This window comes from Haematobia irritans, chromosome 3 (assembly GCF_050003625.1).
Source record: "Haematobia irritans isolate KBUSLIRL chromosome 3, ASM5000362v1, whole genome shotgun sequence".
NCBI classification, from domain to species: Eukaryota; Metazoa; Arthropoda; class Insecta; order Diptera; family Muscidae; genus Haematobia; species Haematobia irritans.
Genome location: NC_134399.1, coordinates 100,371,467 through 100,391,223, shown reverse-complemented (window position 1 = coordinate 100,391,223; position 19,757 = coordinate 100,371,467).

Below are 19,757 nucleotides of genomic sequence, written 5' to 3'. Positions count from 1 at the left end.
CCCCCAAAAGATTGAAAAATCCACCCAAAACCTAAAAAAATTGAAATTTTTATATGAAAACCTTCTTTTGCCCATATCTCCTTATATATGCGTCCTAGAGCGAAAAGGACTTTAATTCGTGACCACCCTCAAACAATTGAAAAATCCACCCAAAACCTAAAAAAATTGAAATTTTTTATATGAAAAATTTCTTTTGCCCATATCTCCTTAAATATGCGTCCTAGAACGAAAAGGACTTTAATTCGTGACCACCCCCAAAAAATTGAAAAATCCACCCAAAACCAAAAAAAAATTGAAATTTTTATATGAAAAACTTCTTTTGCCCATATCTCCTTAAATATGCGTCCTAGAGCGAAAAGGACTTTAATTCGTGACCACCCCAAAAAATTGAAAAATCCACCCAAAACCTAAAAAAATTGAAATTTTTATATGAAAAACTTCTTTTGCCCATATCTGCTAAACTAAGCGTCCTAGAGCGAAAAGGACTATAGTTCGTGACCACCCCAAAAAATTGAAAAATCCACCCAAAACCTAAAAAAATTGAAGTTTTTATATGAAAAACTTCTTTTGCCCATATCTCCTTAAATATGCGTCCTAGAGCGAAAAGGACTTTAATTCGTGACCACCCCCAAAAAATTGAAAAATCCACCCAAAACCTAAAAAAATTGAAATTTTTATATGGAAAACTTCTTTCGCCCATATCTCCTTAAATATGCGTCCTAGAGCGAAAAGGACTTTAATTCGTGACCACCCCCAAAAAATTGAAAAATCCACCCAAAACCTAAAAAAATTGAAATTTTAAATGAAAAACTTCTTTTGCCCATATCTCCTTAAATATGCGTCCTAGAGCGAAAAGGACTTTAATTCGTGACCACCCCCAAAAAATTGAAAAATCCACCCAAAACCTAAAAAAATTGAAATTTTTATATGAAAAACTTCTTTTGCCCATATCTCCTAAACTAAGCGTCCTAGAGCGAAAAGGACTATAATTCGTGACCACCCCAAAAAATTGAAAAATCCACCCAAAACCTAAAAAAATTGAAGTTTTTATATGAAAAACTTCTTTTGCCCATATCTCCTTAAATATGCGTCCTAGAGCGAAAAGGACTTTAATTCGTGACCACCCCAAAAAATTGAAAAATCCACCCAAAACTTAAAAAAATTGAAATTTTTATATGAAAAACTTCTTTTGCCCATATCTCCTTAAATATGCGTCCTAGAGCGAAAGGGACTTTAATTCGTGACCACCCTCAAACAATTGAAAAATCCACCCAAAACCTAAAAAAAATTTAAATTTTTATATGAAAAACTTCTTTTGCCCATATCTCCTTAAATATGCGTCCTAGAGCGAAAAGGACTTTAATTCGTGACCACCCCCAAAAAATTGAAAAATCCACCCAAAACCTAAAAAAATTGAAATTTTTATATGAAAAACTTCCTTTGCCCATATCTCCTAAACTAAGCGTCCTAGAGCGAAAAGGACTATAATTCGTGACCACCCCAAAAAATTGAAAAATCCACCCAAAACCTAAAAAAATTGAAGTTTTTATATGAAAAACTTCTTTTGCCCATATCTCCTTAAATATGCGTCCTAGAGCGAAAAGGACTTTAATTCGTGACCACCCCCAAAAAATTGAAAAATCCACCCAAAACCTAAAAAAATTGAAATTTTTATATGGAAAACTTCTTTCGCCCATATCTCCTTAAATATGCGTCCTAGAGCGAAAAGGACTTTAATTCGTGACCACCCCCAAAAAATTGAAAAATCCACCCAAAACCTAAAAAAATTGAAATTTTTATATGAAAATTTTCTTTTGCCCATATCTCCTTAAATATGCGTCCTAGAGCGAAAAGGACTTTAATTCGTGACCACCCCCAAAAATTGAAAAATTCACCCAAAACCTTAAAAAAATTGAAATTTTTATATGGAAAACTTCTTTTGCCCATATCTCCTTAAATATGCGTCCTAGAGCGAAAAGGACTTTAATTCGTGACCACCCCCAAAAAATTGAAAAATCCACCCCAAAAAACCTAAAATAAATTGAAATTTTTATACGAAAAACTTCTTTTGCCCATATCTCCTTAAATATGCGTCCTAGAGCGAAAAGGACTTTAATTCGTGACCACCCCCAAAAAATTGAAAAATCCACCCCAAAAAAACCTAAAAAAATTGAAATTTTTATATGAAAACCTTATTTTGCCCATATCCCCTTAAATATGCGTCCTAGAGCGAAAAGGACTTTAATTCGTGACCACCCCAAAATATTGAAAAATCCACCCAAAACCTAAAAAAAATTGAAATTTTTATATGAAAAGCTTCTTTTGCCCATATCTCCTTAAATATGCGTCCTAGAGCGAAAAGGACTTTAATTCGTGACCACCCCCAAAAGATTGAAAAATCCACCCAAAACCTAAAAAAATTGAAATTTTTATATGAAAACCTTCTTTTGCCCATATCTCCTTAAATATGCGTCCTAGAGCGAAAAGGACTTTAATTCGTGACCACCCTCAAACAATTGAAAAATCCACCCAAAACCTAAAAAAATTGAAATTTTTTATATGAAAAATTTCTTTTGCCCATATCTCCTTAAATATGCGTCCTAGAACGAAAAGGACTTTAATTCGTGACCACCCCCAAAAAATTGAAAAATCCACCCAAAACCAAAAAAAAATTGAAATTTTTATATGAAAAACTTCTTTTGCCCATATCTCCTTAAATATGCGTCCTAGAGCGAAAAGGACTTTAATTCGTGACCACCCCAAAAAATTGAAAAATCCACCCAAAACCTAAAAAAATTGAAATTTTTATATGAAAACCTTCTTTTGCCCATATCTCCTTAAATATGCGTCCTAGAGCGAAAAGGACTTTAATTCGTGACCACCCCCAAAAAATTTAAAAATCCACCCAAAACCTAAAAAAATTGAAATTTTTATATGAAAACCTTTTTTTGCCCATATCTCCTTAAATATGCGTCCTAGAGCGAAAAGGACTTTAATTCGTGACCACCCTCAAACAATTGAAAAATCCACCCAAAACCTAAAAAAAATTGAAATTTTTATATGAAAAACTTCTTTTGCCCATATCTCCTTAAATATGCGTCCTAGAGCGAAAAGGACTTTAATTCGTGACCACCCCCAAAAAATTGAAAAATCCACCCAAAACCTAAAAAAATTGAAATTTTTATATGAAAAACTTCTTTTGCCCATATCTGCTAAACTAAGCGTCCTAGAGCGAAAAGGACTATAGTTCGTGACCACCCCAAAAAATTGAAAAATCCACCCAAAACCTAAAAAAATTGAAGTTTTTATATGAAAAACTTCTTTTGCCCATATCTCCTTAAATATGCGTCCTAGAGCGAAAAGGACTTTAATTCGTGACCACCCCCAAAAAATTGAAAAATCCACCCAAAACCTAAAAAAATTGAAATTTTTATATGGAAAACTTCTTTCGCCCATATCTCCTTAAATATGCGTCCTAGAGCGAAAAGGACTTTAATTCGTGACCACCCCCAAAAAATTGAAAAATCCACCCAAAACCTAAAAAAATTGAAATTTTAAATGAAAAACTTCTTTTGCCCATATCTCCTTAAATATGCGTCCTAGAGCGAAAAGGACTTTAATTCGTGACCACCCCCAAAAAATTGAAAAATCCACCCAAAATCTAAAAAAATTGAAATTTTTATATGAAAAACTTCTTTTGCCCATATCTCCTAAACTAAGCGTCCTAGAGCGAAAAGGACTATAATTCGTGACCACCCCAAAAAATTGAAAAATCCACCCAAAACCTAAAAAAATTGAAGTTTTTATATGAAAAACTTCTTTTGCCCATATCTCCTTAAATATGCGTCCTAGAGCGAAAAGGACTTTAATTCGTGACCACCCCAAAAAATTGAAAAATCCACCCAAAACTTAAAAAAATTGAAATGTTTATATGAAAAACTTCTTTTGCCCATATCTCCTTAAATATGCGTCCTAGAGCGAAAGGGACTTTAATTCGTGACCACCCTCAAACAATTGAAAAATCCACCCAAAACCTAAAAAAAAATTTAAATTTTTATATGAAAAACTTCTTTTGCCCATATCTCCTTAAATATGCGTCCTAGAGCGAAAAGGACTTTAATTCGTGACCACCCCCAAAAAATTGAAAAATCCACCCAAAACCTAAAAAAATTGAAATTTTTATATGAAAAACTTCCTTTGCCCATATCTCCTAAACTAAGCGTCCTAGAGCGAAAAGGACTATAATTCGTGACCACCCCAAAAAATTGAAAAATCCACCCAAAACCTAAAAAAATTGAAGTTTTTATATGAAAAACTTCTTTTGCCCATATCTCCTTAAATATGCGTTCTAGAGCGAAAAGGACTTTAATTCGTGACCACCCCCAAAAAACTGAAAAATCCACCCAAAACCTAAAAAAATTGAAATTTTAAATGAAAAACTTCTTTTGCCCATATCTCCTTAAATATGCGTCCTAGAGCGAAAAGGACTTTAATTCGTGACCACCCCCAAAAAATTGAAAAATCCACCCAAAACCTAAAAAAATTGAAATTTTTATATGAAAAACTTCTTTTGCCCATATCTCCTAAACTAAGCGTCCTAGAGCGAAAAGGACTATAATTCGTGACCACCCAAAAAAATTGAAAAATCCACCCAAAACCTACAAAAATTGAAGTTTTTATATGAAAAACTTCTTTTGCCCATATCTCCTTAAATATGCGTCCTAGAGCGAAAAGGACTTTAATTCGTGACCACCCCAAAAAATTGAAAAATTCACCCAAAACCTAAAAAAATTTAAATTTTTATATGAAAAACTTCTTGTGCCCATATCTCCTTAAATATGCGTCCTAGAGCGAAAAGGACTTTAATTCGTGACCACCCCCAAAAAATTGAAAAATCCACCCAAAACCTAAAAAAAATGAAATTTTTATATGAAAAACTTCTTTTGCCCATATCTCCTTAAATATGCGTCCTAGAGCGAAAAGGACTTTAATTCGTGACCACCCCCAAAAAATTGAAAAATCCACCCAAAACCTAAAAAAATTGAAATTTTTATATGAAAAACTTCTTTTGCCCATATCTCCTAAACTAAGCGTCCTAGAGCGAAAAGGACTATAATTCGTGACCACCCCAAAAAATTGAAAAATCCACCCAAAACCTAAAAAAATTGAAGTTTTTATATGAAAAACTTCTTTTGCCCATATCTCCTTAAATATGCGTCCTAGAGCGAAAAGGACTTTAATTCGTGACCACCCCAAAAAATTGAAAAATCCACCCAAAACCTAAAAAAATTGAAATTTTTATATGAAAAACTTCTTTTGCCCATATCTCCTTAAATATGCGTCCTAGAGCGAAAAGGACTTTAATTCGTGACCACCCCCAAAAAATTGAAAAATCCACCCAAAACCTAAAAAAATTGAAATTTTTATATGAAAACCTTCTTTTGCACATATCTCCTTAAATATGCGCCCTAGAGCGAAAAGGACTTTAAACAATAGAAAAATCCACCCAAAACCTAAAAAAAATTGAAATTTTTATATGAAAAACTTCTTTTGCCCATATCTCCTTAAATATGCGTCCTAGAGCGAAAAGGACTTTAATTCGTGACCACCCCAAAAAATTGAAAAATCCACCCAAAACCTAAAAAAATTGAAATTTTTATATGAAAACCTTCTTTTGCCCATATCTCCTTAAATATGCGTCCTAGAGCGAAAAGGACTTTAATTCGTGACCACCCCCAAAAAATTTAAAAATCCACCCAAAACCTAAAAAAATTGAAATTTTTATATGAAAACCTTTTTTTGCCCATATCTCCTTAAATATGCGTCCTAGAGCGAAAAGGACTTTAATTCGTGACCACCCTCAAACAATTGAAAAATCCACCCAAAACCTAAAAAAATTGAAATTTTTATATGAAAACCTTCTTTTGCCCATATCTCCTTAAATATGCGTCCTAGAGCGAAAAGGACTTTAATTCGTGACCACCCCCAAAAAATTTAAAAATCCACCCAAAACCTAAAAAAATTGAAATTTTTATATGAAAACCTTTTTTTGCCCATATCTCCTTAAATATGCGTCCTAGAGCGAAAAGGACTTTAATTCGTGACCACCCTCAAACAATTGAAAAATCCACCCAAAACCTAAAAAAAATTGAAATTTTTATATGAAAAACTTCTTTTGCCCATATCTCCTTAAATATGCGTCCTAGAGCGAAAAGGACTTTAATTCGTGACCACCCCCAAAAAATTGAAAAATCCACCCAAAACCTAAAAAAATTGAAATTTTTATATGAAAAACTTCTTTTGCCCATATCTGCTAAACTAAGCGTCCTAGAGCGAAAAGGACTATAGTTCGTGACCACCCCAAAAAATTGAAAAATCCACCCAAAACCTAAAAAAATTGAAGTTTTTATATGAAAAACTTCTTTTGCCCATATCTCCTTAAATATGCGTCCTAGAGCGAAAAGGACTTTAATTCGTGACCACCCCCAAAAAATTGAAAAATCCACCCAAAACCTAAAAAAATTGATATTTTTATATGGAAAACTTCTTTCGCCCATATCTCCTTAAATATGCGTCCTAGAGCGAAAAGGACTTTAATTCGTGACCACCCCCAAAAAATTGAAAAATCCACCCAAAACCTAAAAAAATTGAAATTTTAAATGAAAAACTTCTTTTGCCCATATCTCCTTAAATATGCGTCCTAGAGCGAAAAGGACTTTAATTCGTGACCACCCCCAAAAAATTGAAAAATCCACCCAAAATCTAAAAAAATTGAAATTTTTATATGAAAAACTTCTTTTGCCCATATCTCCTAAACTAAGCGTCCTAGAGCGAAAAGGACTATAATTCGTGACCACCCCAAAAAATTGAAAAATCCACCCAAAACCTAAAAAAATTGAAGTTTTTATATGAAAAACTTCTTTTGCCCATATCTCCTTAAATATGCGTCCTAGAGCGAAAAGGACTTTAATTCGTGACCACCCCAAAAAATTGAAAAATCCACCCAAAACTTAAAAAAATTGAAATGTTTATATGAAAAACTTCTTTTGCCCATATCTCCTTAAATATGCGTCCTAGAGCGAAAGGGACTTTAATTCGTGACCACCCTCAAACAATTGAAAAATCCACCCAAAACCTAAAAAAAAATTTAAATTTTTATATGAAAAACTTCTTTTGCCCATATCTCCTTAAATATGCGTCCTAGAGCGAAAAGGACTTTAATTCGTGACCACCCCCAAAAAATTGAAAAATCCACCCAAAACCTAAAAAAATTGAAATTTTTATATGAAAAACTTCCTTTGCCCATATCTCCTAAACTAAGCGTCCTAGAGCGAAAAGGACTATAATTCGTGACCACCCCAAAAAATTGAAAAATCCACCCAAAACCTAAAAAAATTGAAGTTTTTATATGAAAAACTTCTTTTGCCCATATCTCCTTAAATATGCGTCCTAGAGCGAAAAGGACTTTAATTCGTGACCACCCCCAAAAAACTGAAAAATCCACCCAAAACCTAAAAAAATTGAAATTTTAAATGAAAAACTTCTTTTGCCCATATCTCCTTAAATATGCGTCCTAGAGCGAAAAGGACTTTAATTCGTGACCACCCCCAAAAAATTGAAAAATCCACCCAAAACCTAAAAAAATTGAAATTTTTATATGAAAAACTTCTTTTGCCCATATCTCCTAAACTAAGCGTCCTAGAGCGAAAAGGACTATAATTCGTGACCACCCAAAAAAATTGAAAAATCCACCCAAAACCTACAAAAATTGAAGTTTTTATATGAAAAACTTCTTTTGCCCATATCTCCTTAAATATGCGTCCTAGAGCGAAAAGGACTTTAATTCGTGACCACCCCAAAAAATTGAAAAATCCACCCAAAACCTAAAAAAATTTAAATTTTTATATGAAAAACTTCTTGTGCCCATATCTCCTTAAATATGCGTCCTAGAGCGAAAAGGACTTTAATTCGTGACCACCCCCAAAAAATTGAAAAATCCACCCAAAACCTAAAAAAAATGAAATTTTTATATGAAAAACTTCTTTTGCCCATATCTCCTTAAATATGCGTCCTAGAGCGAAAAGGACTTTAATTCGTGACCACCCCCAAAAAATTGAAAAATCCACCCAAAACCTAAAAAAATTGAAATTTTTATATGAAAAACTTCTTTTGCCCATATCTCCTAAACTAAGCGTCCTAGAGCGAAAAGGACTATAATTCGTGACCACCCCAAAAAATTGAAAAATCCACCCAAAACCTAAAAAAATTGAAGTTTTTATATGAAAAACTTCTTTTGCCCATATCTCCTTAAATATGCGTCCTAGAGCGAAAAGGACTTTAATTCGTGACCACCCCAAAAAATTGAAAAATCCACCCAAAACCTAAAAAAATTGAAATTTTTATATGAAAAACTTCTTTTGCCCATATCTCCTTAAATATGCGTCCTAGAGCGAAAAGGACTTTAATTCGTGACCACCCCCAAAAAATTGAAAAATCCACCCAAAACCTAAAAAAATTGAAATTTTTATATGAAAACCTTCTTTTGCACATATCTCCTTAAATATGCGCCCTAGAGCGAAAAGGACTTTAAACAATAGAAAAATCCACCCAAAACCTAAAAAAAATTGAAATTTTTATATGAAAAACTTCTTTTGCCCATATCTCCTTAAATATGCGTCCTAGAGCGAAAAGGACTTTAATTCGTGACCACCCCCAAAAAATTGAAAAATCCATTCAAAACCTAAAAAAATTGAAGTTTTTATATGAAAAACTTCTTTTGCCCATATCTCCTTAAATATGCGTCCTAGAGCGAAAAGGACTTTAATTCGTGACCACCCCCAAAAAATTGAAAAATCCACCCAAAACCTAAAAAAAATTGAAATTTTTATATGGAAAACTTCTTTTGCCCATATCTCCTTAAATATGCGTCCTAGAGCGAAAAGGACTTTAATTCGTGACCACCCCCAAAAAATTGAAAAATTCACCCAAAACCTAAAAAAATTGAAATTTTTATACGAAAAACTTCTTTTGCCCATATCTCCTTAAATATGCGTCCTAGAGCGAAAAGGACTTTAATTCGTGACCACCCCCAAAAAGTTGAAAAATCCACCCAAAACCTAAAAAAATTGAAGTTTTTATATGAAAAACTTCTTTTGCCCATATCTCCTTAAATATGCGTCCTAGAGCGAAAAGGACTTTAATTCGTGACCACACCCAAAAAATTGAAAAATCCACCCAAAACCTAAAAAAATTGAAATTTTTATATGAAAAACTTCTTTTGCCCATATCTCCTTAAATATGCGTCCTAGAGCGAAAACGACTTTAATTCGTGACCACCCCCAAAAAATTAAAAAATCCACCCAAAACCTAAAAAAATTGAAATTTTTATATGAAAAACTTCTTTTGCCCATATCTCCTAAACTAAGCGTCCTAGAGCGAAAAGGACTATAATTCGTGACCACCCCAAAAAAATTGAAAAATCCACCCAAAACCTAAAAAAATTGAAGTTTTTATATGAAAAACTTCTTTTGCCCATATCTCCTTAAATATGCGTCCTAGAGCGAAAAGGACTTTAATTCGTGACCACCCCAAAAAATTTAAAAATCCACCCAAAACCTAAAAAAATTGAAATTTTTATATGAAAAACTTCTTTTGCCCATATCTCCTTAAATATGCGTCCTAGAGCGAAAAGGACTTTAATTCGTGACCACCCCCAAAAAATTGAAAAATCCACCCAAAACCTAAAAAAATTGAAATTTTTATATGAAAAACTTCTTTTGCCCATATCTCCTTAAATATGCGTCCTAGAGCGAAAAGGACTTTAATTCGTGACCACCCCAAAAAAATTGAAAAATCCACCCAAAACCTAAAAAAATTTAAATTTTTATATGAAAAACTTCTTTTGCCCATATCTCCTTAAATATGCGTCCTAGAGCGAAAAGGACTTTAATTCGTGACCACCCTCAAACAATTGAAAAATCCACCCAAAACCTAAAAAAAAATTGAAATTTTTATATGAAAAACTTATTTTGCCCATATCTCCTTAAATATGCGTCCTAGAGCGAAAAGGACTTTAATTCGTGACCACCCCCAAAAAATTGAAAAATCCACCCAAAACCTAAAAAAATTGAAGTTTTTATATGAAAAACTTCTTTTGCCCATATCTCCTTAAATATGTGTCCTAGAGCGAAAAGGACTTTAATTCGTGACCACCCCCAAAAAATTGAAAAATCCACCCAAAACCTAAAAAAATTGAAATTTTTATATGAAAAACTTCTTTTGCCCATATCTCCTTAAATATGCGTCCTAGAGCGAAAAGGACTTTAATTCGTGACCACCCCCAAAAAATTGAAAAATCCATCCAAAACCTAAAAAATTGAAATTTTAATACGAAAAACTTCTTTTGCCCATATCTCCTTAAATATGCGTCCTAGAGCGAAAAGGACTTTAATTCGTGACCACCCCCAAAAAGTTGAAAAATCCACCCAAAACCTAAAAAAATTGAAATTTTTATATGAAAAACTTTTTTTGCCCATATCTCCTTAAATATGCGTCCTAGAGCGAAAAGGACTTTAATTCGTGACCACCCCCAAAAAATTGAAAAATCCACCCAAAACCTAAAAAAAATTGAAATTTTTATATGAAAAACTACTTTTGCCCATATCTCCTAAACTAAGCGTCCTAGAGCGAAAAGGACTATAATTCGTGACCACCCCAAAAAATTGAAAAATCCACCCAAAACCTAAAAAAATTGAAGATTTTATATGAAAAACTTATTTTGCCCATATCTCCTTAAATATGCGTCCTAGAGCGAAAAGGACTTTAATTCGTGACCACCCCCAAAAAATTGAAAAATCCACCCAAAACCTAAAAAAAATTGAAATTTTTATATGAAAAACTTCTTTTGCCCATATCTCCTAAACTAAGCGTCCTAGAGCGAAAAGGACTATAATTCGTGACCACCCCAAAAAATTGAAAAATCCACCCAAAACCTAAAAAAATTGAAATTTTTATATGAAAAACTTCTTTTGCCCATATCTCCTTAAATATGCGTCCTAGAGCGAAAAGGACTTTAATTCGTGACCACCCCCAAAAAATTGAAAAATCCACCCAAAACCTAAAAAAATTGAAATTTTTATACGAAAAACTTCTTTTGCCCATATCTCCTTAAATATGCGTCCTAGAGCGAAAAGGACTTTAATTCGTGACCACCCCCAAAAAGTTGAAAAATCCACCCAAAACCTAAAAAAATTGAAATTTTTATATGAAAAACTTCTTTTGCCCATATCTCCTTAAATATGCGTCCTAGAGCGAAAAGGACTTTAATTCGTGACCACCCCCAAAAAATTGAAAAATCCACCCAAAACCTAAAAAAATTGAAATTTTTATATGAAAAACTTCTTTTGCCCATATCTCCTTAAATATGCGTCCTAGAGCGAAAAGGACTTTAATTCGTGACCACCCCAAAACATTGAAAAATCCACCCAAAACCTAAAAAAATTGAAATTTTTATATGAAAAACTTCTTTTGCCCATATCTCCTTAAATATGCGTCCTAGAGCGAAAAGGACTTTAATTCGTGACCACCCCCAAAAAATTGAAAAATCCACCCAAAACCTAAAAAATTAAAATTTTTATATGGAAAACTTCTTTTGCCCATATCTCCTTAAATATGCGTCCTAGAGCGAAAAGGACTTTAATTCGTGACCACCCCCAAAAAATTGAAAAATCCACCCAAAACCTAAAAAAATTGAAGTTTTTATATGAAAAACTTCTTTTGCCCATATCTCCTTAAATATGCGTCCTAGAGCGAAAAGGACTTTAATTCGTGACCACCCCCAAAAAATTGAAAAATCCACCCAAAACCTAAAAAAATTGAAATTTTTATATGGAAAACTTCTTTTGCCCATATCTCCTTAAATATGCGTCCTAGAGCGAAAAGGACTTTAATTCGTGACCACCCCCAAAAAATTGAAAAATCCACCCAAAACCTAAAAAAATTGAAGTTTTTATATGAAAAACTTCTTTTGCCCATATCTCCTTAAATATGCGTCCTAGAGCGAAAAGGACTTTAATTCGTGACCACCCCCCAAAAAATTGAAAAATCCACCCAAAACCTAAAAAAATTGAAATTTTTATATGAAAACCTTCTTTTGCCCATATCTCCTTAAATATGCGTCCTAGAGCGAAAAGGACTTTAATTCGTGACCACCCTCAAACAATTGAAAAATCCACCCAAAACCTAAAAAAAAATTGAAATTTTTATACGAAAAACTTCGTTTGCCCATATCTCCTTAAATATGCGTCCTAGAGCGAAAAGGACTTTAATTCGTGACCACCCCAAAAAATTGAAAAATCCACCCAAAACCTAAAAAAATTGAAATTTTTATATGAAAAACTTCTTTTGCCCATATCTCCTTAAATATGCGTCCTAGAGCGAAAAGGACTTTAATTCGTGACCACCCCAAAAATTGAAAAATCCACCCAAAACCTAAAAAAATTGAAATTTTTATATGAAAACCTTCTTTTGCCCATATCTCCTTAAATATGCGTCCTAGAGCGAAAAGGACTTTAATTCGTGACCACCCCCAAAAAATTGAAAAATCCACCCAAAACCTAAAAAAATTGAAATTTTTATACGAAAAACTTCTTTTGCCCATATCTCCTTAAATATGCGTCCTAGAGCGAAAAGGACTTTAATTCGTGACCACCCCCAAAAAGTTGAAAAATCCACCCAAAACCTAAAAAAATTGAAATTTTTATATGAAAAACTTCTTTTGCCCATATCTCCTTAAATATGCGTCCTAGAGCGAAAAGGACTTTAATTCGTGACCACCCCCAAAAAATTGAAAAATCCACCCAAAACCTAAAAAAATTGAAATTTTTATATGAAAAACTTCTTTTGCCCATATCTCCTTAAATATGCGTCCTAGAGCGAAAAGGACTTTAATTCGTGACCACCCCAAAACATTGAAAAATCCACCCAAAACCTAAAAAAATTGAAATTTTTATATGAAAAACTTCTTTTGCCCATATCTCCTTAAATATGCGTCCTAGAGCGAAAAGGACTTTAATTCGTGACCACCCCCAAAAAATTGAAAAATCCACCCAAAACCTAAAAAAATTAAAATTTTTATATGGAAAACTTCTTTTGCCCATATCTCCTTAAATATGCGTCCTAGAGCGAAAAGGACTTTAATTCGTGACCACCCCCAAAAAATTGAAAAATCCACCCAAAACCTAAAAAAATTGAAGTTTTTATATGAAAAACTTCTTTTGCCCATATCTCCTTAAATATGCGTCCTAGAGCGAAAAGGACTTTAATTCGTGACCACCCCCAAAAAATTGAAAAATCCACCCAAAACCTAAAAAAATTGAAATTTTTATATGGAAAACTTCTTTTGCCCATATCTCCTTAAATATGCGTCCTAGAGCGAAAAGGACTTTAATTCGTGACCACCCCCAAAAAATTGAAAAATCCACCCAAAACCTAAAAAAATTGAAGTTTTTATATGAAAAACTTCTTTTGCCCATATCTCCTTAAATATGCGTCCTAGAGCGAAAAGGACTTTAATTCGTGACCACCCCCAAAAAATTGAAAAATCCACCCAAAACCTAAAAAAATTGAAATTTTTATATGAAAACCTTCTTTTGCCCATATCTCCTTAAATATGCGTCCTAGAGCGAAAAGGACTTTAATTCGTGACCACCCTCAAACAATTGAAAAATCCACCCAAAACCTAAAAAAAATTGAAATTTTTATACGAAAAACTTCGTTTGCCCATATCTCCTTAAATATGCGTCCTAGAGCGAAAAGGACTTTAATTCGTGACCACCCCAAAAAATTGAAAAATCCACCCAAAACCTAAAAAAATTGAAATTTTTATATGAAAAACTTCTTTTGCCCATATCTCCTTAAATATGCGTCCTAGAGCGAAAAGGACTTTAATTCGTGACCACCCCAAAAATTGAAAAATCCACCCAAAACCTAAAAAAATTGAAATTTTTATATGAAAACCTTCTTTTGCCCATATCTCCTTAAATATGCGTCCTAGAGCGAAAAGGACTTTAATTCGTGACCACCCTCAAACAATTGAAAAATCCACCCAAAACCTAAAAAATTGAAATTTTTATACGAAAAACTTCGTTTGCCCATATCTCCTTAAATATGCGTCCTAGAGCGAAAAGGACTTTTATTCGTGACAACCCCCAAAAAGTTGAAAAATCCACCCAAAACCTAAAAAAATTGAAATTTTTATATGAAAAACTTCTTTTGCCCATATCTCCTTAAATATGCGTCCTAGAGCGAAAAGGACTTTAATTCGTGACCACCCCCAAAAAATTGAAAAATCCACCCAAAACCTAAAAAAATTGAAATTTTTATATGAAAAACTTCTTTTGCCTATATCTCCTAAACTAAGCGTCCTAGAGCGAAAAGGACTATAATTCGTGACCACCTCAAAAAATTGAAAAATCCACCCAAAACCTAAAAAAATTGAAGTTTTAATATGAAAAACTTCTTTTGCCCATATCTCCTTAAATATGCGTCCTAGAGCGAAAAGGACTTTAATTCGTGACCACCCCAAAAAATTGAAAAATCCACCCAAAACCTAAAAAAATTGAAATTTTTATATGAAAAACTTCTTTTGCCCATATCTCCTTAAATATGCGTCCTAGAGCGAAAAGGACTTTAATTCGTGACCACCCCCAAAAAATTGAAAAATCCACCCAAAACCTTAAAAAATTGAAATTTTTTTATGAAAACCTTCTTTTGCCCATATCTCCTTAAATATGCGTCCTAGAGCGAAAAGGACTTTAATTCGTGACCACCCTCAAACAATTGAAAAATCCACCCAAAACCTAAAAAAAATTTAAATTTTTATATGAAAAACTTCTTTTGCCCATATCTCCTTAAATATGCGTCCTAGAGCGAAAAGGACTTTAATTCGTGACCACCCCCAAAAAATTGAAAAATCCACCCAAAACCTAAAAAAATTGAAGTTTTTATATGAAAAACTTCTTTTGCCCATATCTCCTAAACTAAGCGTCCTAGAGCGAAAAGGACTTTAATTCGTGACCACCCCCAAAAAATTGAAAAATCCACCCAAAACCTAAAAAAATTGAAATTTTTATATGGAAAACTTCTTTTGCCCATATCTCCTTAAATATGCGTCCTAGAGCGAAAAGGACTTTAATTCGTGACCACCCCCCAAAAAATTGAAAGATCCACCCAAAACCTAAAAAAATTGAAGTTTTTATATGATAAACTTCTTTTGCCCATATCTCCTTAAATATGCGTCCTAGAGCGAAAAGGACTTTAATTCGTGACCACCCCCAAAAAATTGAAAAATCCACCCAAAACCTAAAAAAATTGAAATTTTTATATGAAAACCTTCTTTTGCCCATATCTCCTTAAATATGCGTCCTAGAGCGAAAAGGACTTTAATTCGTGACCACCCTCAAACAATTGAAAAATCCACCCAAAACCTAAAAAAAATTGAAATTTTTATACGAAAAACTTCTTTTGCCTATATCTCCTAAACTAAGGGTCCTAGAGCGAAAAGGACTTTAATTCGTGACCACCCCAAAAAATTGAAAAATCCACCCAAAACCTAAAAAAAAATTGAAGTTTTTATATGAAAAACTTCTTTTGCTCATATCTCCTTAAATATGCGTCCTAGAGCGAAAAGGACTTTAATTCGTGACCACCCTCAAACAATTGAAAAATCCACCCAAAACCTAAAAAAAATTGAAATTTTTATATGAAAAACTTATTTTGCCCATATCTCCTTAAATATGCGTCCTAGAGCGAAAAGGACTTTAATTCGTGACCACCCCCAAAAAATTGAAAAATCCACCCAAAACCTCAAAAAATTGAAGTTTTTATATGAAAAACTTCTTTTGCCCATATCTCTTTAAATATGCGTCCTAGAGCGAAAAGGACTTTAATTCGTGACCACCCCCAAAAAATTAAAAAATCCACCCAAAACCTAAAAAAATTGAAATTTTTATATGAAAAACTTCTTTTGCCCATATCTCCTTAAATATGCGTCCTAGAGCGAAAAGGACTTTTATTCGTGACCACCCCCAAAAAATTGAAAAATCCACCCAAAACCTAAAAAAATTGAAATTTTTATACGAAAAACTTCTTTTGCCTATATCTCCTAAACTAAGGGTCCTAGAGCGAAAAGGACTTTAATTCGTGACCACCCCAAAAAATTGAAAAATCCACCCAAAACCTAAAAAAAAATTGAAGTTTTTATATGAAAAACTTCTTTTGCTCATATCTCCTTAAATATGCGTCCTAGAGCGAAAAGGACTTTAATTCGTGACCACCCTCAAACAATTGAAAAATCCACCCAAAACCTAAAAAAAATTGAAATTTTTATATGAAAAACTTATTTTGCCCATATCTCCTTAAATATGCGTCCTAGAGCGAAAAGGACTTTAATTCGTGACCACCCCCAAAAAATTGAAAAATCCACCCAAAACCTCAAAAAATTGAAGTTTTTATATGAAAAACTTCTTTTGCCCATATCTCTTTAAATATGCGTCCTAGAGCGAAAAGGACTTTAATTCGTGACCACCCCCAAAAAATTAAAAAATCCACCCAAAACCTAAAAAAATTGAAATTTTTATATGAAAAACTTCTTTTGCCCATATCTCCTTAAATATGCGTCCTAGAGCGAAAAGGACTTTTATTCGTGACCACCCCCAAAAAATTGAAAAATCCACCCAAAACCTAAAAAAATTGAAATTTTTATACGAAAAACTTCTTTTGCCCATATCTCCTTAAATATGCGTCCTAGAGCGAAAAGGACTTTAATTCGTGACCACCCCCAAAAAGTTGAAAAATCCACCCAAAACCTAAAAAAATTGAAATTTTTATATGAAAAACTTTTTTTGCCCATATCTCCTTAAATATGCGTCCTAGAGCGAAAAGGACTTTAATTCGTGACCACCCCCAAAAAATTAAAAAATCCACCCAAAACCTAAAAAAATTGAAATTTTTATATGAAAAACTTCTTTTGCCCATATCTCCTTAAATATGCGTCCTAGAGCGAAAAGGACTTTTATTCGTGACCACCCCCAAAAAATTGAAAAATCCACCCAAAACCTAAAAAAATTGAAATTTTTATACGAAAAACTTCTTTTGCCCATATCTCCTTAAATATGCGTCCTAGAGCGAAAAGGACTTTAATTCGTGACCACCCCCAAAAAATTAAAAAAATCCACCCAAAACCTAAAAAAATTGAAATTTTTATATGAAAAACTTCTTTTGCCCATATCTCCTTAAATATGCGTCCTAGAGCGAAAAGGACTTTAATTCGTGACCACCCCCAAAAAATTAAAAAATCCACCCAAAACCTAAAAAAATTGAAATTTTTATATGAAAAACTTCTTTTGCCCATATCTCCTTAAATATGCGTCCTAGAGCGAAAAGGACTTTTATTCGTGACCACCCCCAAAAAATTGAAAAATCCACCCAAAACCTAAAAAAAATTGAAATTTTTATATGAAAAACTACTTTTGCCCATATCTCCTAAACTAAGCGTCCTAGAGCGAAAAGGACTATAATTCGTGACCACCCCAAAAAATTGAAAAATCCACCCAAAACCTAAAAAATTGAAGTTTTTATATGAAAAACTTATTTTGCCCATATCTCCTTAAATATGCGTCCTAGAGCGAAAAGGACTTTCATTTAAATTTTTATATGAAAAACTTCTTTTGCCTATATCTCCTAAACTAAGCGTCCTAGAGCGAAAAGGACTATAATTCGTGACCACCCCAAAAAATTGAAAAATCCACCCAAAACCTAAAAAAATTGAAGTTTTAATATGAAAAACTTCTTTTGCCCATATCTCCTTAAATATGCGTCCTAGAGCGAAAAGGACTTTAATTCGTGACCACCCCAAAAAATTGAAAAATCCACCCAAAACCTAAAAAAATTGAAATTTTTATATGAAAAACTTCTTTTGCCCATATCTCCTTAAATATGCGTCCTAGAGCGAAAAGGACTTTAATTCGTGACCACCCCCAAAAAATTGAAAAATCCACCCAAAACCTAAAAAAATTGAAGTTTTTATATGAAAACCTTCTTTTGCCCATATCTCCTTAAATATGCGTCCTAGAGCGAAAAGGACTTTAATTCGAGACCACCCTCAAACAATTGAAAAATCCACCCAAAACCTAAAAAAAATTGAAATTTTTATATGAAAAACTTCTTTTGCCCATATCTCCTTAAATATGCGTCCTAGAGCGAAAAGGACTTTAATTCGTGACCACCCCCAAAAAATTGAAAAATCCACCCAAAACCTAAAAAAATTGAAGTTTTTATATGAAAAACTTCTTTTGCCCATATCTCCTTAAATATGCGTCCTAGAGCGAAAAGGACTTTAATTCGTGACCACCCCCATAAAAACTGAAAAATCCACCCAAAACCTAAAAAAATTGAAATTTTTATATGGAAAACTTCTTTTGCCCATATCTCCTTAAATATGCGTCCTAGAACGAAAAGGACTTTAATTCGTGACCACCCCCAAAAAATTGAAAAATCCACCCAAAACCTAAAAAAATTGAAATTTTTATATGAAAAACTTTTTTTGCCCATATCTCCTTAAATATGCGTCCTAGAGCGAAAAGGACTTTAATTCGTGACCACCTCCAAAAAATTTAAAAATCCACCCAAAACCAAAAAAAAATTTAAATTTTTATATGAAAAACTACTTTTGCCCATATCTCCTAAACTAAGCGTCCTAGAGCGAAAAGCACTATAATTCGTGACCACCCCAAAAAATTGAAAAATCCACCCAAAACCTAAAAAAATTGAAGTTTTTATATGAAAAACTTATTTTGCCCATATCTCCTTAAATATGCGTCCTAGAGCGAAAAGTACTTTAATTCGTGACCACCCCCAAAAAATTGAAAAATCCACCCAAAACCTAAAAAAATTGAAATTTTTATATGAAAAACTTCTTTTGCCCATATCTCCTTAAATATGCGTCCTAGAGCGAAAAGGACTTTAATTCATGACCACCCTCAAACAATTGAAAAATCCACCCAAAACCTAAAAAAATTTAAATTTTTTATATGAAAAATTTCTTTTGCCCATATCTCCTTAAATATGCGTCCTAGAGCGAAAAGTACTTTAATTCGTGACCACCCCCAAAAAATTGAAAAATCCACCCAAAACCTAAAAAAATTGAAATTTTTATATGAAAAACTTCTTTTGCCCATATCTCCTTAAATATGCGTCCTAGAGCGAAAAGGACTTTAATTCATGACCACCCTCAAACAATTGAAAAATCCACCCAAAACCTAAAAAAATTGAAATTTTTATATGAAAAACTTCTTTTGCCCATATCTCCTAAACTAAGAGTCCTAGAGCGAAAAGGACTATAATTCGTGACCACCCCAAAAAATTGAAAAATCCACCCAAAACCTAAAAAAATTGAAGTTTTTATATGAAAAACTTCTTTTGCCCATATCTCCTTAAATATGCGTCCTAGAGCGAAAAGGACTTTAATCCGTGACCACCCCCAAAAAATTGAAAAATCCACCCAAAACCTAAAAAAATTGAAATTTTTATATGGAAAACTTCTTTTGCCCATATCTCCTTAAATATGCGTCCTAGAGCGAAAAGGAATTTAATTCGTGACCACCCCCAAAAAATTGAAAAATCCACCCAAAACCTAAAAAAATTGAAATTTTTATATGGAAAACTTCTTTTGCCCATATCTCCTTAAATATGCGTCCTAG